The 27,970-nt window shown below is 35.9% G+C and overlaps 1 long non-coding RNA gene across 2 annotated transcripts in view; it reads left to right on the top strand.

The window, feature by feature from the left end:
• The window catches only part of LOC108588544 (uncharacterized), a 246,410-nt gene that overhangs the window by 185,859 nt on the left and 32,581 nt on the right, over positions 1 to 27,970 (top strand). The window lies entirely within an intron of this gene.

The following is a 27,970-nucleotide window of genomic DNA, read 5'->3' as shown; positions in this document are numbered from 1 at the left end:
TATCTACTAGATGTGGATGGTATGATATTTGGTTTTGCATATACATTATTACTTAAAGTAACAAACTACTTTATTGCAAAGAAAACCAATGAATATTTAAATATACAAAGATTGGAATATGCAAATATACAGAGATTGGAAGGTAAAAATCTCAAACTACTGGCCTAGAAAAATCATGGTAACTTCACCATTCTGTCTCCTTGTAATTTTATATTACTTTGAAGTCTAGCCACAAATGCTAACATGGTCTCTTATACGAACAATTAAAATGACTATTTTTGCTCAGACTAGATGCAGTCATAAGGCCTGGAACTAAAAGTGGCCCACCAGTCTGTTTCAAACCTTCCTTCCCTCAGATCACAGGAATATTCAGCTAAACTATTGCAATTCCAGTGGCACAAATGACCAGTCCAGAAAATGATTCAGTCAGTAAGAAACCAACTCAAAAAAAAAAAAAAAGCATCACTTAAAAGATAAATCATGTTTTTCTGCCAATACCTGAACTAGAGCTGCCCGTAACCCCTATCCCAGGCGACCTTATGGAGGTACAGATCTCAAAGCAGCAATACCTCTAAACTTGATTTGTTCTCCAGACTCTCATTAAAAAGAGAAGATATGCCAAAAAGTATTCCTGTATGGTCACCAACTTATCTGTCTTTTTCAGAATAATAAGATGTCCACTAAATTGCATTATGATTTAATCAGTATATTTTAACCCCATCAATACATAGCTACCTACATCTTCTTTAAGAGTAAATTGAGAATAGCGTGAAGGGAGCAGTGAGCTTCCATCAGTATGCATTATCAAATAGAGGGTTTTATCTTAATTTTACATATTTTTATTTATCTTTTATATGTATTATTTTATTACTCTTTATGAACTCAAGAAATAGTTGTTATTATAATTGTGCTTAACGGTCACTTTTTTTCCAAAGTCACACATCTGCTAAGTGCCATAGCCAGTGCTCCAACTCACATCTGATGAACTTCACAGGTGTTTTTTTTTTTTGCTCTTTTGAATATGTTGGAAGGACTATTTGAATAGTACAATAAATCATTTATTCAGCCAACACGCTTATTTTACTCAGCATATTTCAACTGGTATGCCATATATATCTATAGAAAAAGTTGTTCTTGAACTCTGAAAGATTGTAATCTATTGAAGAAGAATCACAATTCTGTATTTTAATGACTGCTTAACTTCAACAATTTGAATATTTGAAAATTTGATCTCCTGAGTAGCTTATTCTTTCTTTCCCCAGTCTACAAATTTGCTTACCCTATGGCTTTACTTGGCAAGTTCTATATTTTACAGGTGGCATAGCTGCTTTCAAATTATCACAGATTCTTATTTGAGTAGTTCAAATGGATGAGATATTATTTCAATGTGCAGACTTGTATTTGCAGCGTGGGAGAAAATGTGTGAGTAAATTTGTTTAAATGTCTGTCACTAAGTAATTTAATATAGTCTCATACATTTGATGGTAAGCTACATAATGAAGACTTCCAAGTCTTTATTAATAACCCTTCTCACCATCTAGATTCTAATCCTAATTCCAGTTGCACATATTGGTGTAGATGTCTTAAGGTACTCAGTTTCAGTAAGTCTTAATTTTTTTTTTTCCTGCCAAGTATACTTTATCTGACTTTTCTCCCAGATATCTAAGATAAAAATATGTAAAAGTCCAAATCAACCATTTTTTTTTTGAGACGGAATCTCGCTGTGTTGCCCAGGCTGGAGTGCAGTGGTGTCATCTCGGCTCACTGCAACCTCCATCTCCTGGGTTTGAGTGATTCTTCTGCCTCAGCCTCCCAAGTAGCTGGGGCTATAGGTGTCTGCCACCACGCCTGGCTAATTTTTTGTATTTTCAGTAGAGACGAGGTTTCACCATGTTAACCAGGATGATCCTGATCACCTGACCTCGTGATCCATCCACCTCGGTCTCCCAAAGTTCTGGGATTATAGGCATGAGCCACTGCACCCAGCCCAACCTCCTTTTTTAAATGTTATTTTCCATATAATCTGTCAACCCAAATAATTTTTTTTGAAATATTGCATACCTATTTTTCCTTTCTATGGTCTGGTTTTCTAATGACTACATTCAAAATAATACATGAAAATGTATGATATTAATAGATAGATAAGAAGTACAAAATAAGAGACAAATATAATACCATAAAACTATCACACCTTCTCCCAACTCAGACACACTTGCTTCATTCTCATGCCAGCCCCTCATAATCTAACATCACATTATACCAATTTTTTGCCTACTCTAAAAGTTAAAATTCCTCAATAAATCACTGAAGTTCCCTTTTCCTCTTACTTTGTTTTAGAAACACACTTTCCTGTCATCCTCCTATGTATAAACTCCCCTACAACTAAATTAATTACTTTCATTGCTCTGGACATCTCTTGGGCCTTACTAGCTCTAACTAATGCCATTGTCTCCACTTATAATATTCTCTGTGACCCTCAAAATCTCACTTACCTTTGCTACATAAAGATATGACCTCTCTTTTTTCCTGGAACTTCAGAGAACTTAGTGATAATATTACTCCTATACAATAACATTTGCTCCCTTGAATCATAGTAATTTCTGAAAACATATTCTTCATTATTTTATTATAAGGTTTTTACAAAGTGTTTAATGTAATTTTATATCCTCCCCAGTGCCTAATAGAAAATTTTGCAACAAGTAGGGAGAATAACATTTAATAAGTGCATGGCTAAGGGTGTATTATATGTGATTATGAAGATTAAAACATGTAGCTCATTGTTGGGAAATGAACCTCAGTTCTGCATATGTTCACTGTTTAACATGAAATTATGTTAAGCAGTGATTCCTGCAAAATGATCACTAATGAGGTTCAGCTAGCAGTAAAGTTTGACATGCAAATTTTAATAACCTCATAGGCATTTGCATAAAAAAGATGATTCCAGTAACTTCACAATTAAAACTTGTCATTCATAGTGGGAGAGTAAGCTATGATGTTAGTCTCTAAAACAAATACACAATACAGAAAATATCATATTTTCCTAAAAGCAGGAAGCAGTGGACAAGAAGAAATGCTACTTAGCAGTATGCTGGGCTGATAGGAACCTTGGTGCCAATCACCCAGTGCAATTAGGAGACTGATTCTCCACTGCCTTGGGTAAGAGCTGATAACCCAAACTAGATGATGCATAAAAAAAAGGAAAACATATTTTGTATCAGTCCAATTCTGAGAACTAAATCTTTCTGCCTAATAAATCTGTGCATCATTGATAGAGAATTAGAGATTAAAAAAACACATACTCTGGATGAATGAAACATCAGATAATTACTGAAATAGACAGTGACATAAACACTAATAAGTGGATATCAAAAATCAATAAAGAACAGGAGGATGACTTACCATTAATAAGCATGCATTCAATACTCAAAACTATAATGCAATATTTTACTGCCAAACAGGAAATAAGTACCTGCTAATGTTTCATACAATTTTTTCAGAAGTTGTATTAGTTTTTGTTAGTGTGTTCCTCCTTTTTTGGTTTGGTTTTTACTTTAAAATCCTCCTTTTTTGGTTTGGTTTGACACAGCAAAACCTTTAGCAAGACTTTTGCCTTGACAGGAATGGTGGACATAATAAAAATAATTCTATCGTTTCAGGTAACAAAAGTATAACTAAAGGACCTGCTCAGCCTGTCACCACTGATGCACAGATATTGTCAGGTTTTCTGATAGTATCGTTGAGAAATAATAGCACACTATTCAGGGGCCTAGAGACTGACCTGCCCTACTTACCACAATATGCACCCATGTGCATCATGAGTGAGTTTGCGGATAGGCCCATCCCAGCTGGTGCTGCACCTGCCAGTGCACATGTGTCAGTTGGGGCCTGAGGATCATTTTGCTCTGCCCATGTCATTGATGCCTGCGCATACCTCCAGGGAATCTGAAGAGGGGCCCATCCAACCTGCCAGTGCTCCCACACATCATCTAGGGGTCTGGGGGCTAATCCATCCTGCCTGATACTGTCAATAGCAACGTATTTTGTTCTGCAGCCTAAAGACAGTTCTCTTGAGCATGTGGCCACCATCACTGCTGGCCCTCACCTGTACACATCACTTGGGGTCCTGGAGACTGGCCCAATTAGCCATTGCTATGACTGGCACTAGTGCATACCACCAGGAGGATCAAGCTTTGTCCTATTGACACAGTTATCATTGACAATGCCATGAATATCACCCAAGGTCTTACAGAATTGCCCATCCACCAGCTTCATTGCTACTACTGCCATTACTGAGCAAGCTACATAGAAGCCCAAGCATCAGCCTACCCTGACTTGCTACCACTGGTGCCTACATATACCATCTGGTGGCCCAAGGAACAGCAAAGTCAGTCCACTGCTGCAACTGCTGGAGCACAAGCACCAATCTGCATGGTGATGCCACTTCTAGCAAAGCTTCACTATAGACTTCACTAACAACTTCAGTCAAGCTACTGAGGATCTTGAAGGCACACTGACACTGATTACAGCTGAAGAAATCATACATGACTACACTACTGCACCCATCTAGAATCAAACCAATGTACCCTATTCAACCAATTAGCTATATCTATAGGAAAAAGTATTTCCTTATGAAAACCAAGGAATACAATTGGAAGAAATTATTTTTATACCAGATGCACAAATATAAATATAAGGACACAAGAAATATAAAACAGCAAGGAAACATGACATTTTCAAAGCAACACAATAATTTTCCAGCAACAGATTCCAGTAGAAGAAAAATAAAATGCCTGAAAAAATTAATAGTATTAAAGAAGCTCAGTAAGCTCACAGATTAGCAATACAAACAAATCATAAATCCAGTTCATGACCTCAATGGCATGTTCAACAGAGATAGTCATCATTAAAAAAAGGAAGAAATTGCCACAAATCCTAGAATTAAAAAATTTGATAAATGAAATAAAAAGGACAATAGAGATTTTCAACAATATACTAGAAAAACATTATTCTTAATGTGGAAAAGCCAAAAGCCTTTCCTTTAATGACTGGAACAAGACAAAGATGCCTACTTTCACCACTCTTTTTCTACATAGTTGTAGAATTCTTAACCTGAACAATTGGGCAAGAGAAAACATTGAAAGCCTTCCAAATTAGAAAAGAAGTCATATTGTCTTCCTTTGTAGACAAGATGATCTTTTATCTAGAAAAATGGGAAAACTACACCAAGAAACTCTACAGATTCAATGCAATCCTCATTAAAACATCAATGACATTCTTTATAAACATAGAAAAACAATCCTACAACTTACATGGAACAACTAATGACCCCAGATAACCAAAGCACTATTGAACAAAGGGAGCAACACTACAGGCATTATACTACCTGATTTTTAAATATACGGCAAAGCTATTATAACCAAACTGCATGATATTGGTATAAAAACAAACACATCGGCCAATGGAACTGAATAGAGAACTCAGAAATCATGCCACATTTTACAGCCAAGTAGCTTTTGACAAGGTGTTAAGAACATACGTGGGGTGATGGGTGCAGTGGCTCAGGCCTGTAATCCCAGCACTTTGGGAGGCCAAGGCAGGTGGATCACCTGAGGTCTAGAGTTTGAGACCATCCTGACCAACATGGTATAACCCTGTCTCTACTAAAAAGTACCAAAATTAGCTGTGCATAGTGGCGGGTGCCTGTAATCTCAGATGCTCAAGAAGCTAAGGCAGGAAAATTGCTCAAACCCGGGAGGTGCAGGTTGCAGTGAGTTGAGGTTGCGCCATTGCACTCAGCCTGAGCAACAGAGCAGGTTTCCATCCCCCACCCCAAAAAAACAATAATATACAATTGAGGAATAAACACCCTCTTCAATAAACAGTGCTTGGAAAACTGGATATCAGCATGCAATAAATGAAACTAGACTCTAGTCTTTCACCATGGATAAAAGTCTACAAAATGGATTAAAGACTTTAATGTGAGACCCAAAACTATAAAACTAACAGAAGGAAATATAGATGAAATGCTTCCAAACATTGCTCTAGATGAAGATTTTATGACTAAGACTTCAAAGGTATAGAAAGCACAAACAAAAACAAACAAATGTGACCACATTCAATTAGAAGCTTCTGATTTGTAAGGAAACAGTCAACAGAGTGAAGAGATACTCTATATAATGGAAGAAAATATTTTTAAACTATTCATCTGACAAGGAACAATATTCAGAATATACATAGAATTCAAACAGCTCTACAGCAAAAATCAAATAATCCAATTAGGGCAAAGGATCTAAACAGACATTTCTCAAAAGAAGATATACGAGTGGTCAACAGGTATATGAAAAAATGCCCAACATCGCTAATCATCAGGGAAATACAAAACAAAGCTACAATGAAATATCTTCTTAATTTAATGAGAATGATTATCATCAAAAAGACAAAAAATAATAAATGATGGCCAGGATGCAGGCAAAAGGAAACTGTTTTACACTGTTGGTAGGAATATAAAATAGTAAAGCAATTACAGAAAACAGCATGGAGATTTTTCAAAACTTTTTTGTTGTTTATTTGAGATTGAGTCTCATACTGTTGCCCAGACTGAAGTGCAGCAGCACAATCTCAGCTCACTGCAACCTCTGCCTTCTGGGTTCAAGTGATTCTCCTGCCTCAGCCTACCGAGCAGCTGGGATTACAGGTGCCCCTCAGTACACCCAGCTAATTTTTGTATTTTTAGTAGAGATGAGATTTCATGACCTCAGGTGATCCATCCACCTTGGCCTCCAAAGTGCCAGAATTACAGCTGCATCCAGCAGATTTTTCAAAAAATTAAAATACAACTACCATAGGATCCAGTAATTTCACTACTAGGTATTATCCAAAGGAAAGAAAATTAGTATATCAAAGAAATACATGCACTCCCACATTTTTACAGTGCTATCAATTTAGCTAAGATATGGAATCAACCTGAGTGTCCACCAGCGGATTAATAGATAAAGAAACTTTGGTATATACATACCCAATGGAATATATGGTACATACATACCCAATGGAATATGATCAGCCATAACAAATAATGAAGTCCTATCATTCCAGCAACATGGATGAAAGTGGAGGTTATTATGTTAAGTGATATGAGCCAGAAACAAAAATACAAATATAAACATGTTCTCATATTTGGGGCTAAAAATGTTGATTTCATGAGGTAGAGAGTAGAGTCATAGTTACCATAGGCTGGAAAGTGTGGAGTAGGGGAATGAACAGAGTTTGGTTAATGGGTACAAATAAACAGTTAGACGACAGGATAAGTTCTAGTGTTTGATAGCACAGTGTGACTACTGTAGTTAGCAAAAATATATTGTAAACTTCCAAACAGCTAGAAGATTTTAAATATTCCCAACACACAGAAGTGGTAAATGTTTGAGGTGATAGATATTCTAAATGTCCTGATTAAATTATTACACATGTAACATGTATCAAAATATCACATGTACCCCACAAATATGTACAAGATGTACAATTATCATGCATCAATAGAACATTTTTGAAAGTATATAACTTAGAGCTCTTCAACACAGAGTATAATAGTGCATTAAGCCCCTTGTCAGAAGATTATTTGCATTAACCCTCTGTGTCTCTTTTATCTTCTGTAAAAAATAAAAATTAGTGAGATTTGGCTTGCTCATAAAAATATATGAAGGGTCTCAATCTGGACTGAATAAACAAGGTTGTTGATAGTAATAGGGAACACACAGTGGAGGGGAGAAAGATGTTATGTATCTTCTAGATATGTAGGTAGCCTAAAAGCTTGAGGTCTGGGAGAAATAAAAGTTAAGGAGTTACAAGGTTAATTCATTCGTTGTTGAAAATAATCCATTACTGATTCCTGTCCCATGCCTCATTTTTTCTTCTCAAAACTAAAGTGTGTCTAAATGAAAAAAGAGAAGACTTCAAGTATGTGCACATGGAGATTGTGGGCAGAAAAAAAAAGTGGAAAAAAAATAAAGTGAGTTATGTTTTGTGATTGGTTTGGGGAACTTATTTGACTTTTTTGAGTTGGTCCTGAGTTGAAAGCAGTGGCAAAAATTAGGGAAGCTGGCAGTCATTTACTGAGTCCTGACCATCCTAAAGGCCCCTTACTGGTTGCTGCAGAGTTTATAGGTGACAGTTCTATGTCATATATGATCTGACCATTGTCTGTATATTCATCCACTCAATACCCCTTTTTGGTCACTCTCTCACTTGAGAGAGGTTGACAAATTCAGGGAAGGCTGCATCCCCAGATTTTCACCACACATGAGTTGCTCAGTCATTTCCACAGTCAACTGTATTGCAAGACTTTCTTGACTTTTTTGTTGTTATATGATCATCTAATCACAGTAGTTGTGCAGAAGCATTTAGAACTGAAGAGTAGTCTCTAATAATTCAGAGCAAGGTAGAGAAATTTTCCTATTTAGGATATCACAATCAAGAAGTTCTTTTTCTAGTATGAGCAAGAAAGTGGAAAGAATCAGGATACTCCAGTGATTAATAGCAATGGGAGAAAGAGAATAACATAATCTCAAGAGTTTAATAAACTGGCTGAAAAAGTGTGTATGTTTCAGTCAGTAGTGACGTCAATACTGCATGTAGGAACACAAGGTCAAACAGGGAACTTGGACACAGTTAAGCAGAAACATTGTTGTGCAGTGCCAGCTATTGCCCTGTAAGTCTTTCCAACAGGTCACGGGTGAGAATATAATAAGTGATAGGTTTTTGAAGGTCCCTATAAAGTTTAGTTAAAATTCCATAGTTTTTCCAGATCACTCAAGCATAGTTAGTGATACCAAGGAAGCAGGCTGTTGAAGAGTCTTTTTCAGATTTCAGAAGACTTCTTCACTTTTGGGCTCCCACAGAACTTATTTCCTATTGAGGACTTTGTCAGCTTGTAAAGAAGTATCTTGATCTCAGAATAATTTTCCCCCCTTGTCTGCAATATCCAGTTAAACCTAGAAATGCTCCCATTTATCATTTTGTAAAGAATCTAGGATAAGCCTACACAGTCTTTAGTTTGTCATAAGAAAGTGGCTTTCTCTCTCTAGGTCGGTTATTCCCTAATGCCCAGTATTTCAGCAAAATTACAATGTATCTTTTGAAACTTTGTCACTTTCTGCCATTGCTAAGAGCAAGCGTAGACCTCTTTAAAGGTTTTCTTATTCTCTAAATAAAGTAAGAAATCTGCATATTGTAGCAAAAATTGATCACCTCAGAAATTTACCTTTTAAATCTGTCTTTAAATATACTTTAAGTTCTTGAATGGGGGTGTGAGAAAAATAAGAGGGAACTTCAGTGACCCCCAGGGAATGACTGTTCAGGTATACTGTTGTCTTCCCCAGGTACAGGCATCAAGGTATTAACTTCTGATCCAGAGGCACACTGATAAAGATGAAGTAAAGAAACATTACAATGAAGCAAGTAGCTTTATATGAAATTGATGACAGGGTGGTATTTGGGTTAGTTACTACTTAGAAGAATAGCAATTTTGCTGATGGACCTAAAGATTGGAATGAATAAATGTCTTCATCTAGTTGGTTTATTTACTAGAAGGATTAATTCTGTAGCTGTTTGGTTTGTAAGGCCACCTGTCTAGGTGGGTCATGTCTTCTTTTAGTTTTAAAGCTGTTTCACAATGTTCTGTCAGGTGTTGACTTTCAGGTACATGGACTATTTTCCACACTACTTAGTGTTTTAGAATTAGATAATTAATTTCCCATTTAACTTCAAAGACAAAATTATATGAAAAGGCTGCTGTTATATCAGTACCTTCTTTCATTATTGAATGTCATTGAAAGGTATTTTTTAGTCCATCCTAAAAAAACTTTTATAGTTTCATCTGTTTCCTATTTTCAAGATTCATTTATGGTCCAATGAATTAGCACTGGAAAGGTTTCAAGTATGGTGCTTTTGAAAGACTGACCTGGTGTGGTGGCAGGCACCTGTAATCCCAGCTACTCCAGAGGCTGAGGCAAGAGAATCGCTTGAAACCAGGAGGTAGAGAAGGTAGTGAGCTGAGACTGTGCTACTGCACTCCAACCTGGAGGACAGGGTGAGACTCCGCCTTAAAAAAAAAAAAGGCATACCTTGACCAACTGGGGTGCCTTTTTTTTTTTTTTTTACCCTGAAAGAAAGTTCCTGTAGATCCCTTTCTGGGTCAGTTCAACTGGCTTTTGTTATCCAGAATGTCACATCTGAGGTTCTGATCAACATGTGCACAACTGAGGTAGGTTGTGTAACCCTAGATTATATGCACCACAATAATTCTAGATTCTTCTATAGATAATTGTTGGTCTTATCTGGGTTTACGGAAATTCTTATCATTGCCCTTACTTCACTCTGGGTCTCAGGTTTAAATTCTACAGTTGGCTGCATATCTGGCTCATGAAAAAAATGGGTCTTCAGAGCCACTGGCATATTGGGTCAGAAAAGAGTCATTGGCCAAAAAACAAAACAAAACAGAGAGAGAGTGATCTAGAGACAATAAGGAAGAGAAAAGAGGTGATGGACGTGAGGAAAAAGAGATTGAAAGGATAATGGGGAGGAGGGAGAATTGGATGTAAGGAAGGAAACTTGAAAATGAGAGAAAGGATTTAGTAAGAAAAAAAGTCTATTGTTTAAGTTTGCGAAATCATTATTTTTGAACAAAGAATCATTTAGTGAAGCAATTTTTGATTCTGTATTTTGTCTGAAGGCTGGAATATGTTTTTCAGAAGGTTATGGGTTAGAAATTTAATCCCCAATGCAACAGTGTTGAGATGTGGTACCTAATAGGAGGTGATTGGCTCATGATGGCAGAGCCCTTCTGTATGAATGATTAAGGTTGTTATCATAGAAATAGATTAATAATCACAAGAGTGAGTTCTTACAAATTGAATCCAGCCCATGGTGCCTCTCTCTGTCTCACATGCTCACTTCTGCTTTTTGCACTTAAGCCATGGGATGACATTCGTCAGATGCTGACACCATGTTCTTGGACTTCCAGCCTCGTGAGCTAAAAAAAACTTTCATCCTTTATAAATTATCCTGTCTTTGGTACTCTGTTATGTAGCAGAACTAAGGCAGAGGCTTATGCCTGTCAGTCAAAAAATGCTGCCCATTGGGGCTGGTCTAATTCTCTTTCTTGGCTAAGGTATGTCTCAAATGAATAATTGCTTTTATGCCAGTGTTTCCCAGAGTGATCGCTGAGGATCAAAACCATCTTCGGTGGAGTTATGCCATTTAAAGAAATACATGTAAGGAGTAAGTTTATAAGAATATATATTAAAAAATCTGAGTATCTTTTTTCTGGGGTAAGAGAGGATTTAGACTTCATAACCTAATGAGTGTTTTGTTCACTCAATTTGATGATCAGTTGCCTCTGAAAGTACAATCTACAATCAGTACATCTTTCTTCTCCTGGCAAGTAGAAAACCAGAGACAATGCTCTGTGGATCAAAGCCAAATTTTCCAAAGCAAAAAAAAAAAAAAAAAACAAGATTAAAGGAAAATTTTATGTTATTTTACTAATGATCCACAGCAAAATTTGTCCAAATGAAAACTTGAAACTCACCAGTCTGTGAAGCCATCCTAAGCAATAGCTTAAGTCTCTGTGCTTGTGATTTAGTCTGGGGTAGTCCTTCTCATGACAAACAACACTTTTAGACAGTACAACACAAAACGTAAGCATGAGAATAAAATTGAATAACAGAGAATGATCTGATTCCAGCAAGAATGTCAAAACCAAAATAAGAACTGATTGCAAAACCGAGGTACCAAAACTGAAACTAAGTAGTAAGGAACTCAGTGCAAAGAAAGAGGAGTTTAGAACCAATGCGGACTTATTCATTGTGGTGGACTCAACAGGCCATGAGTAGGAAGTCACAAGAGGAATTTCTGGGTCAGGCCAGACATGCCCAAAGGCTGGGTTCTATAGTGACAACAGTGCAGATCATATGTTGGTGGAATTTCCAAGGAAACTGTGGAAATGAACAAAGACCATTAGAACAGAAACTATTCAGAGCTTGCTATAGCAGAGCCGGACACCGTTATACTTGCATTTGGCAGAGACTCAAATGCAAGCAGGGGAGTTGGGAAGACTCAGGTATTCTGTGATTGGAGGGTGTGGTGTGCGCATAAGGAAGATGAAGCCTGCCTACCAATAAGTAGGAACATCTTATTGATTGGTTTGGGAAGTATCTTCGTCTGTTCAGACTGCTGTGAAAAATACAGCAGACTGATTTCTATATAACAGAAATGTATTGTTCACAATTCTGGAGACCGAAATATCCAAGACCAAGGCAGTAACAGATCTGATATGTGGTGAGGGCTCCCTATTTCAAAAATAGCTCCTTCTGTGTTTTCACTTGGTAGAAGGGTGGATGGGACTAGGGCCCTCCCTTCAACAACTTTTATAAGGGCACTAATCCCATTTATGAAGTAGGAGTCCTCATGATCTAATCACTTTTCAAGAGGCTCCGTGCCTTACTAGTATTTTACTGGCTATCTGGTTTCAACATACAGATTTTGGAGGGACGCAAACATTCTGATCATAGCAGGGAGCATATTTGACTTTCTCCAGCTTACAATTGAAAGCAAGGATTGAAATTAAGGAAGATGCCAGTAATTGATCCACCCCTGAACCCTTTTGAGCTGATTTCTATAGAGATATCCATTTAAAATCCTGGACTGGTTGCTGCAAAAGTTGTCCATCAGAATACCACTGCCTCGAGGCCGGGCATGGTGGCTCACGCCTGTAATCCCAGCACTTTGGGAGGCCGAGGCGGGTGGATCAGGAGGTCAAGAGATCAAGACCATCCTGGTCAACATGGTGAAACCCCTTCTCAACTAAAAATACAAAAAATTAGCTGGGCATGGTAGTGCCTGCCTGTAATCCCAGCTACTCAGGAGGCTGAGGCAGGAGAATTGCCTGAACCCAGGAGCTGGAGGTTGTGGTGAGCCGAGATCACGCCATTGCACTCCAGCCTGTGTAATGAGTGAAACTCCATCTCAAAAAAAAAAAAAAAAAAAAAAAGAATACCACTGCCTCATGATCTGGCCAGTATCCATTTGTATATTCTGTCTCTCCATCATTTATAACATCTACAAAACATCTCTTACGACTTAAAGTCTTTAACATGATGTTTTTTAAATACATACATAATTTCTGTGGGAGTCATCATGCTTTTGCCTTTTTTGGCAATTCTCTTCTAGAAGATCACTTCCCTAAAGGTGTCTTCCATGACTCCCCGGTATAAATCATACTCCGAATATATGCCGTATATTTCTGCTTCAAGGCTTAAAAGTCTGTCATAGTTTCTTTTGCCTAGAGTGTAAAGTTGAAATACATTTTGATGTTATACAAAATATTCTGTGATTAGACAATGTTTTCTCTCTGAAATGTCTCTCTCTATATAAATAATATATAAATGGATGAGCTTTTATATATATAAAATTTCATATATATATATATAATTTCATATATATATGTGTGTGTGTGTTTGTGTGTATATATATATATATATATATATATATATATATATATCCCCCTGCTTGTACACACTAGTCTTCAGCCAAAGTAAATTATTTCCCAGCAATCTTGGAGTGTTTGCTATCTCGAACGCTGGGTTGAAATAATCCTTTTATCTAGAATGTACTCCTCCTCCCTCTAGACAGACAACAAATTTTAAGAATCAAATGTTTTGACCTCTATTCCCTGCTAGAATTAACTGCGTTCCAATTTGTATATTTGTTTAACATGTGAATACATCTAACAAGACAACTAATAGTTCAGAGCAGGTTTTCTTTTTCACGCTTGCCCTTGGGATCTACACAAAGGGCCAGACTCTGAGTCTCAGTAACCATCAGTGTCAGGTGTATGATAGAAATTTAGTAATTGATTGCTGAAGGAATAAATGCAGGGAGAAATGCTTAGAAGTATTTTTTGTCATGTTGTAAATTAAATTAATTAACCGGACTGCTAAACACTGACTAAAAATAGCTTCACTTTTAAAATTTCACATATATATATTAGAAGAAAGGGGTTGCAGAACCAGAAGAAATGAATAATAAAAGACCAGAAGGCAGGAGAGGGGTTTTAGAAATGAAGTGAAATAGTAAGGAAATAGAAAATAAAGGTAAAAAACAAAACAAAACAAAAAAACTTTGTTATGCTATACCGTGTTCTTTATTCTAACCTTCTCATAGACTGAAAATGGCACCTGCCTATCTTCCTATAGTGCTGATGTGGGGACATTTCCTCCTAATTGCATATCCACCAAAATTATCTTTCACCTGTGAGCCAAAAGAAATTTCAGCAGCAGTCCTTTTGTATTGTATCCATGAGAGTACTATCATTAGTCAGTTCCATTGTGTTTCTGAAGTACCCAGCCAAATGCCTCATTTCAAACATTACATTCATTATACCTAAATTTTACCTTTTTCCATAATTGGATGAGCTATTTATTTGCTTCTAATTTGTTGAACAGCACTTCTCTATTATGTTAGCCGCTGTTTTCGACAAGAAAGACAGTTCAGCAGTAAACAAAGTAGCCATTGCATTATGCCTTTGCATATAGCCTTTAATTCTGTGAATGGGCTTCAATCTTGTTAAATAAAAGTGCTGTGTAAACCAATACGTGTTATGGATAATAAGATTGAGTTGACAGGCTAGGCAGGTTTGGAGGTAAAGTAAACATCTAATTTTTAGCATTTAACCAAATACTAATGTTTAAATTGAAACTGACCTAGAAGGACAACTGTGCCCATAAGTTTTTTTTACATAATTAACAAAATATTCCATTAATTAACACATATGATTCTAGTACTTTGTTTTTATGTCAGTTTTTCTTATTTAAAAATTTTTTATGATAAAAAATAAGAAAAATATTATTCTCCATTTTACCTTGCCAACTATTCTTTTCCACTGGAAAGAATATTTTGGTAACAAACCAGAATTGTTGACATTGAGAAAAGGAATGTGGCAGGGCATGGTGGCTCCAGCCCATAATCATCCCAGCACTGTAAGAGTCGAAGCCAAGCAGATTACTTTAAGCTCAGGAATTCATGACCAGCCTAGACAACATGGGGAAACCCATCTCTACAAAAACTCACACCTATAGTCTCAGCTATTCGGGACACTGAGACAGGAGAATCACTTGAGCCTGGAAAGTAGAGGTGGCAATGAGCCAAGATTGTGCTACTGCACTCCAGCCTGGGTAAAAGAGCAGTACTCTGTCTCAAAAATAAATAAATAATAGAAAGAAAAAAAGAAATTTTTATTAAAAAAAAAAAAAGAAAATGAATGAGTCAGATTCTCAGGAAAAAAAATAGGTTTAAAATTAAATAGATAAATAAGTAGACCAAGCCACCAATTAGAGGTAAAACAGAATAATAATATATTTTAAGATGTCTTAGTGAAGACTGTTCATCACCTAGTGAGTATATTTGCCTTGTTTATAAGTTAACAGACACCAACTTAAAACCCTAAAAAGAAAGAAAGAATAATACATTGTAATGATGTAGACATACCTCTTGAAATTCCAGATCAAAAATTTAGCCAGTCAGCAGGAAGAACTGAAAGTTGAGAAGAGAAAGCCACTGGGGTCCTTGGTAATATACTCTGTGTCTCTTCTCTGCCACTATCTACTCATCTCTGGGTTTCTATTATATCTATACAGATAGACTTTCTCCGTTCATAGCATGCACAGCTAAACATGGCTGTTAAACTGCCCAAAGTAACTTACAAATTCAACACTATCCCCATCAAGCTACCACTGACCTTCTTCACAGAACTGGAAAAAAACACCTTAAACTTCATATGGAACTTCAAAGAGAACCCGCATAGCCAAGTCAATTCTAAGCAAAAAAAAACACAGTTGGAGGCATCACACTACCGGACGTCAAACTATACTACAAGGCTACAGTAATCAAAACAGCATGGTACTGGTACCAAAACAGAGATGTAGACCAATGGAACAGAACAGAGGCCTCGAAGGCAACACAACATATCTACAACCATCCGATCTTTGACAAACCTGACAAAAACAAGCAATGGGGAAAGGATTCCCTGTTTAATAAATGGTGTTGGGAAAACTGGCTAGCTATGTGCAGAAAGAAAAAACTGGACCCCTTCCTGACACCTTACATTAAAATTAACTCCAGATGGATTAAAGACTTAAACATAAGACCTAATATCATAAAAACCCTAGAAGAAAATCTAGGTAAAACCATTCAGGACATAGGAGTAGGCAAGGACTTCATGACCAAAACACCAAAAGCATTGGCAACAAAAGCCAAAATAGACAAATGGGACCTAATCAAACTCCAGAGCTTCTGCACAGCAAAAGAAACAGTCACTAGAGTGAAGTGGCAACCAACAGAATGGGAAAAAATTTTTGCAGTTTACCCATCTGACAAAGGGCTGATATCTAGAATTTACAAAGAACTCAAACAGATTTACAAGAAAAAAACAAGCCCATTCAAAAGTGGGCAAAGTATATGAACACTTTACAAAAGAAGACATACACGAGGCCAACGAATATATGAAAAAATGCTCATCATCACTGGTCATCAGAGAAATGCAAATCAAAACTACATTGAGATACCATCTCACGCCAGTTAGAATGGCGATCATTAAAAAATCTGGAGACAACAGATGCTGGAGAGGATGTGGAGAAATAGGAACAATTTTACACTGTTGGTGGGAGTGTAAATTAGTTCAACCATTGTGGAAGACAGTGTGGCGATTCCTCAAGGACCTAGAAATAGAAATTCCATTTGACCCAGCAATCCCATTACTGGGTATATATCCAAAGGATTATAAATCATTCTACTATAAGGACACATGCACACAAATGTTCATTGCAGCACTGTTTACAATAGCAAAGACCTGGAACCAACCCAAATGCCCACTGATGATAGACTGGACAGGGAAAATGTGGCACATATACACCATGGAATATTATGCAGCCATCAAAAAACAATGAGTTTGTGTCCTTTGTAGGGACATGGATGAACCTGGAGACCATCATTATCAGCAAACTGAGACAAGAACAGAAAATAAAATACCGCATGTTCTCACTTATAGGCGGGTGTTGAACAGTGAGAACACATGGACACAGGGAGGGGAGCACTACACACTGGGGTCTGTTGGGAGGAATAGGGGAGGGACAGTAGGGGGTGGGGAGTTGGGGAGAGATAGCATGGGGAGAAATGCCAGATATAGGTGAAGGGGAGGAAGGCAGCAAATCACACTGCCACATGTGTATCTATGCAGCTGTCTTGCATGCACTTCACATGTACCGCAAAACCTAAAATGCAATTAAAAAAAAAAAGACAGGTGAAAACCTGTTATTTTAAAATTCAGTAAAAAAAAAAAAAAACTCTGATGGCACATGTCATGGGCTAGGAAATGTGAGATACCTGTTTATTTCCTAGTTCTTCTTATAATAGAGAAATTTTAATTGGAGAAGCATGAGCAAGGTCCTGCCAGTTAAGACTATGGATTTTGGTTGTTCTGACAAAATAAGGCTGCTATGACCTGCACCTGTTAAATTGAAGTAATGATTAGAGAGGCTAGATAAGAAAGATACTAGAGACATAGCAGACACTCCAAATGTGTACATTATGTTATCCCTTCCTTATGTAATTTCTGCACCTTTTCTCATTGTATCATAAGATAAAAACCTATCTAAAGATCATCTTGTATGATTTTGCTTTAAGTGATTTAATAGTCCTGTGATATTTGATATCAGCTGACATGTTTTATTTTTTTATTCCAATATTCCTATTCAATTAAAGATAAATGCTGTGCTAAGTATTATAGGGAATCCAAATTTTTGGATTGTATTATAAGAAATCCATTTTTTCTCCTAAGTAGCTGTGATGTGCCAGGAAGATTAAGAAATATACACAGATAAAATTCATTTTAGAGGTGTCAAAGTGTATTAAGTGCCACAGAAACAGAAAAGGGACATTTCAACTTGGAAGACTAGATGTCTTTCAACATTCACCATCCTTTATTCCTCAACCACATTTTTGGTGCTCCTTACTCTTTTTCTCTTCCTCTTATTCAAATTATACAGCCATGTATGGAATAATGGAATTATTATTCAGAATGTGACATAAAAATTCACATATATTTATGTTTATTATTCTGAAGATCACCACACTGAATGGTTTATCCTTCACAGATGCTTCTCTGAGGAATTTTCTGGTATCTGTAATCTGGGCATTAACATCTTGGAGGACCCAAAATGCCGTATGTGTTGACTCAAAGAGTCTTCCAGGTTGGGAGTAAGAGTCCCTTATTTTGCATTTTTTTAATAGCAAAGAATACAGTTTTGAAAAATGAGCACAGAGTGGGAACAAGAACCAAATCTGGATCTCACCTGCTTCTTCCTGGGTTCAGAAAAGAAGGGAGAACAGACAAAAACTATTTGTACATTGAAGTGTTCTGTTTATTGATAACATATTTCCAGTGGTTACCTGAATAACCTGAGAGTCTATTTAACTTGAATGAAATTTAATTTAGATGTCCATTTCTGTTTGAGGGGAACATGAAAATGGAACATTTAATGGAGAGCCTCTGGACGTTGGGCCTCTGATGTGCGACTAGGCCAATCCAGATATTCTCCTCATCTTTTTTACCTAATGCATATCGGATGGGTTCATTCCTGTTTAATTGCAGGGTTTCTGGTGACAATCAAAATAATAAATTTTTTAAAGAGCTTATGAGAGCAATTTTTTAGAGTCATGAGGGTGTGATAACAATGGGCTGAGCCCTTAAAATTTGTTATCTCACATGAAAATATCTCTGAAGCAATATTTAGTGTAGATTGGATTTATTCTTCTGTCATTTCCAAATGCACACATGTATGTACCTTTTCTCATTTATCTTTCCGTACCTCTGGGTGAGCACTGGCTTCTGAAAAATCCTCATCCAGTATTAAATACCCAACCCTACAATTAAGAAGTATAAAAATAAGATCAAAGCAATGCTAAGACGAAAGTTTATGGCACTAAATCCCTATGTCAAAAAGTCTGAAAGTTCACAAATTGACAGCCTAATGTCACAACTCCCTATCCCTTAGCATTCTCAGGAACATGCTAATGGGATGATACTGTGCCCTCTCATCTATTTTTTTTTTAATTGTACTTTAGGTTCTGGGGCACATTTGCCAATCATGCAGGATTCTTGCATAGGTACACACATGGCAATGTGGTTTTCTGCCCCCATCCCCTCATCACCTACATCTGGCATTTCCTTATCAATCTGAAAGCTTAATGGAAGAGATACAAAAACATTTAATAAAATGTAATCAGACATAGAGAGGTACACTGAAATTGATAGGATCTTCAGAATTGAATCAAAGTAGGCTTCAACTGCCATATATTTTATGGTGTGTGTCCAATATGCAGCAACTTTGCAGACCATAGAAACTATCAGTTGTATTGAGCTTCACAAGAGAAAGAGGACAGAAGCAGGATTTTAGAAAAGGGCACAATTGGTCCTTTTCTAAAGGACACAATTGGTGTAGGCCTTTTTGTAAAATCAATACTCTTATCTAGGAAGATAGAAGGGCAAGCTAAATAGGTATGGAAATCAACAGAAAGATTTGTTTTGTTTGGTTTTAAGATAGAACTGATTTACTTGTTCATATATTCTGTAAAGAATCGTCAGTAGAGAGGGGAGTTTAAAGAAATAGGAGAGGAAGAGGGCCATTTAGGAGAATAGCACCTCCTTAGAGATAGTTAAAGATAAAATCAGTGTCCATCTGGAGATTTGCTTTGAGGCAAATCTTCCTTTGAATGGAAGAATATGAAATGTATTATTGTACTCTTATACAGTGCATTTATATAGTGTAATTGTACACTTATATAGTGTAATATTGTATTATAATGTACAATATATGTGTAATAAAGTGTAATATTGTACACTTATATAGTGTAATATTGCATATGAGTAGTATTGGGAAGGAGAAACTACAAAAATCTCTCTAGTATTTTTTGAAAAAGGGAGAAAGTCAAATGAGGTATAGTATTGAAGACAGCATGATTATCATGAAAACAGTCCTGTAGTAGATCATTCAGAAAATAAAATTTAAATAAGGGGGATGGGTAGCAAGTGAGAAAGAGAGAAAATGGCGTTACAAAGAGAAAGAAAAGTTAAATTATAAAGGCATGAACAATGATGATGTGTGCAAGGGACTTCAACAACTCCATGTGTGTTAGTAGGCAGGAAAAAAGTAGGACATGAGTGTACAGCAAGAAAAAGACATTTTGGGGTTAAGAGTCCTTTAAAAACCCTCTAATTCACCCTTTAAAGAAACCACCTCCTTCACCTATAGATAAGCCTCACTCTAATGGTAGGCTCTCAGCTCAAAGTCTTTTGTTAGCCCCACTTAATGGCTGCATCTAAATTGAGACTCAGCTGTACAGTTTCTGGGGATAAAAGGCTCCTATGAGAAATTGTCTAATGCTTCTTTTAAGCCCAATTGGGCCCTCTCAGTCTTAAAGCTCCCAGATGGTGGTGGAGCACTCAAATAACGTCTGAGCCTGTGAACTTTCGCTCTTCCCATATGGGCGGTGTGTAGATGTGACATGAGCACAGGTAGAAAGACCTTTATGAAAGCACCAGCACTTTCTTTTTTACCTGCTGCTGCTGAGGCTTTGTTTAAGCATTTGCTTTCAAAAGGTTTTACAATAGGAAATGCAAGTCCTGAGTACTGATTCTGTCAAGTGCCAGTGTGAGGTCAGTGTGTTAAAGGACCCACTTCCCCTTCTTAATTGCATTTTCTTGTGGCTTTTTACTTTACCATGGTAGAAAAAGCATACGCAAGCCTTCCATCTCCAGGTTTGCTATAACATATTTCTCAAGTGGCAAATCCTTTCAAAACCGTTACAATAAAAAACATTTTCAATGTGAAATAATGGCACACACATCTTTTACTGAATTTTTCTTTTTCATACTACCAAAATGACTTAATGTAGAGGCAGCTGTGCCCTATTCAAGTGAAAGATTTCTGGTAAAGCCTGCTTGTTACAACTGCAATTACAAAATCCATTCCACTCTCAATATTTTGGTCTTAGAATTTGGTTGCTTAACACTCAAATTTACTTGCATTTGCTGTCCATGAAATGGCATTTCATCGCAACACAGCTTGGACCCTATATTTTGATGCTATAACTAGCACTATGTCTTGCCATCTGCTAGCCAATAAAGTAATTACTTATCATTTCACTTATGATACCTACTCAGAAAGGGAAAGCTCTTGTAAGTATAATATTTTCTCATCTAATTTGTCCAAATGTGTAATATGTTCAGAGATATATTTTCTTCTATTGGTAAAAGGGAGATCTTATAAATAAATTGAAAACCCATAACCCCAATGCCCACTTTAAAGTGATTAGTATGATTTGCATTTTGTACCTTAGGAACAGGGAATTTGCAATGTTACATTCAAGTCTATACAGAGAACTGAAAAAGGATTTATTAAATGCCAGGATTTAGCTGCAAAGAGATATGGGAACAATCAGTAGAGGAGATCTGTGCTGAGAACGAGGACAGAGACCCCAGGAGTAAAATTCTGGATGTTGAATCAATCAAGTTATCAATTAATATATAAGTAAATAAGTCGAGTGTGGTGGCTCACCTATCCCAGCACTTTGGGAGGTCGAGGCAGGCGGGTCACCTGACATCAGTTCAAGACCAGCCTGGCCAACATGGTGACACTCTGTCTCTACTGAAAAATATATAAAAGTTAGCCAGGCATGGTGGCAGGCACCTGTAGCTCCAGCTGCTTGGGAGGCTGAGGCAGGGAGAATTGCTTGAACCCAGGAGGTGGAAGTTACAGTGAGCTGAGATCATGCCAGATACAGCCTGGGCTACAGAGCCAAAAAAAAAAGTAAGCAAATAAATAAATACATAATGCTAGTATTTTTGCCACCATATTAACTAGTTTTTATGGGCGTGGTATCTGAATGGCTCATAGATACCAGAAGCAAATTCAAGATCAGACTCTGTACTACTTGATAAGATTTGTTAATGAATTTAGACCAAATTCTTCAAAATTTTTGTCTACTCTTAACAAACTTTGCAGATTCAACAATTACTTGGACTTTGCTTCATCTAATCTTGTTTATTCCCTCATTTGGAAGTACTATAAAACAAAGCCCAGAAATCATGTCATTTTGTTCTACTTCATTTTGTGCATTTCTAAATAATATACACTTTTCTATTATAATCGTCACATCTGACTAAATAAATGATAAAAAATGTGGCCAGTCCATAGTCAAATCTTTTATTTCTCTTAAAAACAATTTTTTAAGTTATTCATTCAGGATGACACACCTGAAGACCACATATCCCATTTGGTCATTATATATCTTAAATTTTTTAAATTATAGGTGTTTCTCCTTCCTTTTCATTTTTTGTGGCATTAATTCTTTACAGAAGCAGAATGGGTTTCTCTTTGGAATGACCTATGTTCCATATTTGTCTATTTATTTCTTTGAAATGTTATTAATTTTTCTACTCCATACATTTCACATAAATTTAACCAAGCTATAATAAGGTAGAGGTATTTTGACCAAAATGCCTATAAGGGCGTAGCAGCTGCTTTACATTACATAATAAGAGAAAGACAATGGGTGATTGTACAACTTTTAGGTATACAAAGATTTCAGTAGATGTAGGTGATGACAGCCAGTCTCTTCTACTGTAAAGTCTCTTATTATTCTCTTACAGTGTCATCTGTTGATGACTATTACATGAAAAAGTTAGAGGCTATAAAATAATAGTTTATACAATTCCATTACTATTTGTTAGCTAGAATCCTGCTGTAGAGAAGGAGCTTTATTTTTTTTTTAACATTTATGGCTGAGTAAATCTAAAATATAATTTGTATAAGATATACAGGATGACTAATAATTTATTCTAAATATCCAAATGCCAGAATATCCTTATAAAAATCCAAATAACAGAATAAGCTATTATCCCTCCAGTTAGTTACAACAGAAGCTAAAGAGTTTGGTTTGAGACTTTGTTATTGTTGTTGTTGTTGCTGGTTTTCTCTTTTGATTTGAATAGTATTTTGAACAATTTTTTTTCAGTATTCTGAAATATATCCCCATTATTTTTGAGATGCCCATTTTTGGCCATTAAAAGCTCACTTTTGGCCATTAAAACCCAGTGGTGCATTGGGTTTTGTTTGATGCTTTTTTATTTTTAAAAGCTTGCTTGCTTTCTGTCACATGTAGAAATGTGCTCCCCTATTATTATACATATTTCCTGTCTCAGACCTGAAGCCAGCCATTCATTCAAGGAATTCTACTTCTTTTTAGTGGAGAATTGTAGTCAGAGGGCTACCTAACTAATGTTAGGTACATTACTGTTAAATCATCCAATAGAAAATGGACCATAAATATATTGTGATTTAATACTTATAACCATCTCTTCAACAACAAACATAAGCAAGTTCTTCCCTAACAGTCTCAATTTTAAGTTATGTATGTCCTTAACCTATAACAGAAAATTCTATTCTAAAAAAAAGTGTTGTCTTCGCTTTATCTTGAGTTATTGTTACACTTATTGCCAGTGCAAAATTATAACTAACAACTGGTCAAAACAACATAATGATAAACTTTGATAAAACAATTATGCACAAAAATTATTGTAAATGCACATCTTTAAGATATAGATGATAACAGAGCAGATTAGGTGACTTCATTAGAGACACTCTGACACTGTTTTATTCAGTGTACCCTCAGGAGGAAATGCACTATAGTAAGTTTCAAGATGGTTTAGATTAATGTGTTTCTTTTGTAAAGGGAGGAGAAGAGAGATTGGGAAAGGGCAGAAAGGAAAAAAATTAAACCTTTCCTCACAGACTTCTGGCTTCTCAGACAGATAGATCAGTATTGAAGTTGGGTAAAAAATGGTAATATTATTTCCTTAAAATTCTCCATCCCTCCATACATCTTGAAAAAACTTTAGTCTCCCACAGATGTATGCCAAGTCCAGGTTTAGTACTATTGGCCAAAGTCCTAAATGTTAGGATAGAATAATAATTTGCAGCCATAAAATGTGAGAGATTTGTAACATAACATTGTTAACTGTGGACAAGAACGTGTATTATGAATGCCAATATCCTCTACTTAATTTTTAGACTTGATATTTATCTCTTCACAGATGTCCATTAATGCTCTGTTTTTCTCCATTTGTCACATATCTGAAAAATAGGGATTCTGTGACATGGAGAAGTGCTACAGAGTATCTACATTCTTAAATATTTCCCTTCTTTTTTTTTTAAGAAAGTATTAGGGAAGAAGTGAAGGGAGAGCTGTCACTTATGGTTGCAGAGAGGATGCAAAAACATATTTGTTCTTTACTTTTAGATTACATGTTTTGATGAATGTTGCTCCATTTAATGTCTGTTGAATATCTGAACCAAACCAGTTTTATTTCCATAATTCCTTAGTGATCCACAAATACACTGAAGCATTAGTCTTAATTTATTCTGGACCAAGACAGTATGAGATTTTTGATGAAGCAGCCTAAAATAGAGGGCATTGATTACATTGATTATTCATCCTTTCTTCACTCCTTCTCTCTCTCTCTTTCTCTCTTTTCCAGGGCTTATCCTTTTTAAAAGATAATTCTCCACAGATCTCATTTAACAAAGTCTGGCATTCTAATAAGAAAAAGTGCACTATATCTTTGGAGGCAAAAACTCCCAAACAAAATGCAATCATAACAAAAGTTGAGATTTCCCTTAAATGCATCACTGCTTTGATACCTACAGTAGCAAACTGGCTGACAATACATTGTAAAATATGAGGTTTTAAGTGATTAACAGTCCAACAGGACTCCTAAGATAGAAGAGAGTAGCTTGAGTTGGGGCATCGCAAGAGAGTTTCATGGAGGAAAAGGCTTGAGCAATCCTTGAAAACAAATGCGTTTGAATCAATAGAGAAATGTAAAAATCTTGCCTTACCATTGCATTGTCAGGATCAGATCACAGGTTAACAAATGGCCTATAAAGGTTCTTTAGCACACTATACAATGTGCCAATGAATATTTTCTATTTCTTGTTCTTAGATGCAGGCTCGAGAGAAAATTAGTTTATATATAGTGTCATATCTTTTTCATCACTTGCCTTGAGCTCCTTCAAAGAAATGTACTATGGAAATAGAAATTATTCCTACTCTGTTTCCCTCATAAATTTATCTCTTTTTTTTTCTGCTCAACTTGTCATTGAATATATCAAACTACAGTTTAGCTACTTCATGGTCTGTAGCTAGAATTTTAAGAATAATACATTATGTGAGACTATCGAAATAAATAATGGCATTTTTTTCCCTTTCCTTGACTGCTGATGAATTCATATATAACCATAAAAATAACTTTCAGTAAAAAAAATGGACCTTCTGAGAACACAGAATGTGGCTTTTTGATACACCCCTGAGTGATCTAATTTAGTATATCTAAAAGGTCATTATTGAAAAGTTTTTATCTTCGCTTTTCAAGGTCAAAGAAGAGTTAATGACGTTTTTAGAGTAAACATGTCAAGCATTTGAAAAATCATAAATGTAAATTATGTACATGGGTCACAAGTGTAAGTCTCTGTATTTTCTATGTTCAATTATGTAAAACTAATAAATATCAATAAATTTTCATATTGTTTTTATAATGTAATGCCTATAACAATTTTGCCAGTTTTAAAGAACAGAATAATCAAAGACGACATATATATTAACTAGCAATTAGTAGTCATTTTTCATTATTTTTTGTCTTCAATTTTATGGAATCTAAAATTTATGGAAGGAAAAAATAAGCTGAATGCTTCAGCTTAACTAAACAGAATACAGAGAAATGATTTCTCTAATCAAGTTTAAGTCTCTTTCTTGAGAGTTTAGTTGCTCTTTTTATTATTTTTGTTTTTAAACAAGTGATGGCATTTTCACTGATGTCTATTAATTATAAAATATTCTTGAGCACATATAAGCCAGTTAATAAATGTGTGAGGAATTTAACTGAATGATTCTAGGCAATATAAATAAACAATATTAGCTTTGATATGCATGACTAAGACAAAGATAAAGGTGAGTGATAAACAGGGAAAAAGTAATATGGATACTGACACCTAAAGCTGAATTCTTTATTATATCAGCAGTCAGAATGCTAAGTAAAGGAACTGAAAGACAGAACTCTAGGAGCTCAGCATCCTAACTTTTAATAGAAGCAAATCTAAACCATTGTAACCACCAGATAAACACACTATCATAAAAAGGCTAACTCATAAGGAGAATACAAATTCTGAGAGTTACTCTTGCCAGTGTTTCAGTCTCAGAAAAGACAACCTGAAATAAAATTCACAGTTTTTGAGTTTATTCTACCATCCCCTATAACCTTCATGAACACTGAGAAGAGTTAATAAGCAGCCAAACAATAACTAAAAAGTTCTATACTAATCAGCACTCTATAGCCCTTCCTTTCATCAGGGGTTCAACAGTCTCCAACTGGATGAACAAATCAGTGTGGATGTGTCTTTAGATAGTTTCAGGGGTCAATATTCTTTAGTCATTGTTGTCATCTTCCTGGTTTAGTGTATCTGTGAATTGTTGTGCAAAGAGTACAGATTTGAAGGAAATACAGACTACATTTAAATCCCCAAGTGATCATTTTTTTAATTATCTTATCTGGGGAGAATTAATAACTTTTATTCACCTCAGTTACTTCATATGCAATACTAGAATAATGCAAAGGTCTGAGAATATTGTTCAAAATTTAATGTTACTGCTATGCCCCTTAAACAGTGCTGCTTTCACACTCACTCATAGCATAGTTCATCCAGAAGTCATTTTTTATATTCTTAGATTTTTCCTCAAAATAGTTTAAATTCATGCAACCCTTTTGGCTACTTCATGCATTTTGTATTTTTTCAATTAGTCTCAAAACACTTTTTGGTCTCCTGTGAGGTCCCAAACATTCCCAAGCTCTGATATACAACACGAACAGAACAAGATACAATCTCTGTTGCCATGGAGTTTACAATATATTAAGGCAACATTTAAGAAAAAAATGATTATAGGTGCTATAATACATATATAATTAGAGTTCTTAAGAAAGACCGAAGAAAGAGGCTAATTGTACTAAAGGTATCTGTTTACATTTTAAAAAATAATTATTTGAACCAGGCCTTGGCAGATCAGTAGCATTCCTCAAACAGAAAAACAGAAAACATAAGAGAAGGAAATTGCATGCACAATGGACAGCGCATTCAAGGGCACAGAAATGTGAATTATCAAGCATATTAATCTTAGCAACCATACTTCTCAGTCAATTGTAAATCTACTGCTACTTACCAGTATCCTTGTTTCCTCAATATACTTTCTATGTGTAATTTATAAAGTGATCATTTTATATAGGTATCAATGTTGATTTTACATCTACAGAGGGCAATTATTTGGAAATAAGAATACCTCAGCTAATTTAATTGCATCTCTGCTGTTTTTAAATTTTAATTTCCTAACACACTTTTGCATATATAGTGTATTAGTCTGTTCTCATGCTGCTAATAAAGACATACCTGAGACTGGGCAATTTATAAAGGAAAGAGGTCTAATGGACTCACAGTTCAGCATGGCTGGAGAGCCTCACAATCATGGTGGAAGGCAAAGAAGAAGCAAAGGCACATCTTACAAGGTGGCAGGCAAGAGATCTTGTGCAAAGATCTCCCATTTATAAAACCATCAGATCTTGTGAGACTTTCTCACTACCATGAGAACAATATGAGGAAGATGCCCCCATAACACAATTATCTCCACCTGACCTTGCCCTTGACATGTGGAAATTATTACAATTCAAGGTGAGATTAGGGTGGGGACACAGCCAAACCATATCAGATAGTAGAGTCACATGATTCCAAAATTGAAAGGTAAACAAAGCTATACATTGGAA

This window comes from Callithrix jacchus, chromosome 15 (genome assembly GCF_049354715.1).
Source record: "Callithrix jacchus isolate 240 chromosome 15, calJac240_pri, whole genome shotgun sequence".
Lineage (NCBI taxonomy): Eukaryota > Metazoa > Chordata > Mammalia > Primates > Cebidae > Callithrix > Callithrix jacchus.
Note: the sequence above shows the minus strand (reverse complement) of the source record. Positions and strands in the feature narration are given on the sequence as shown.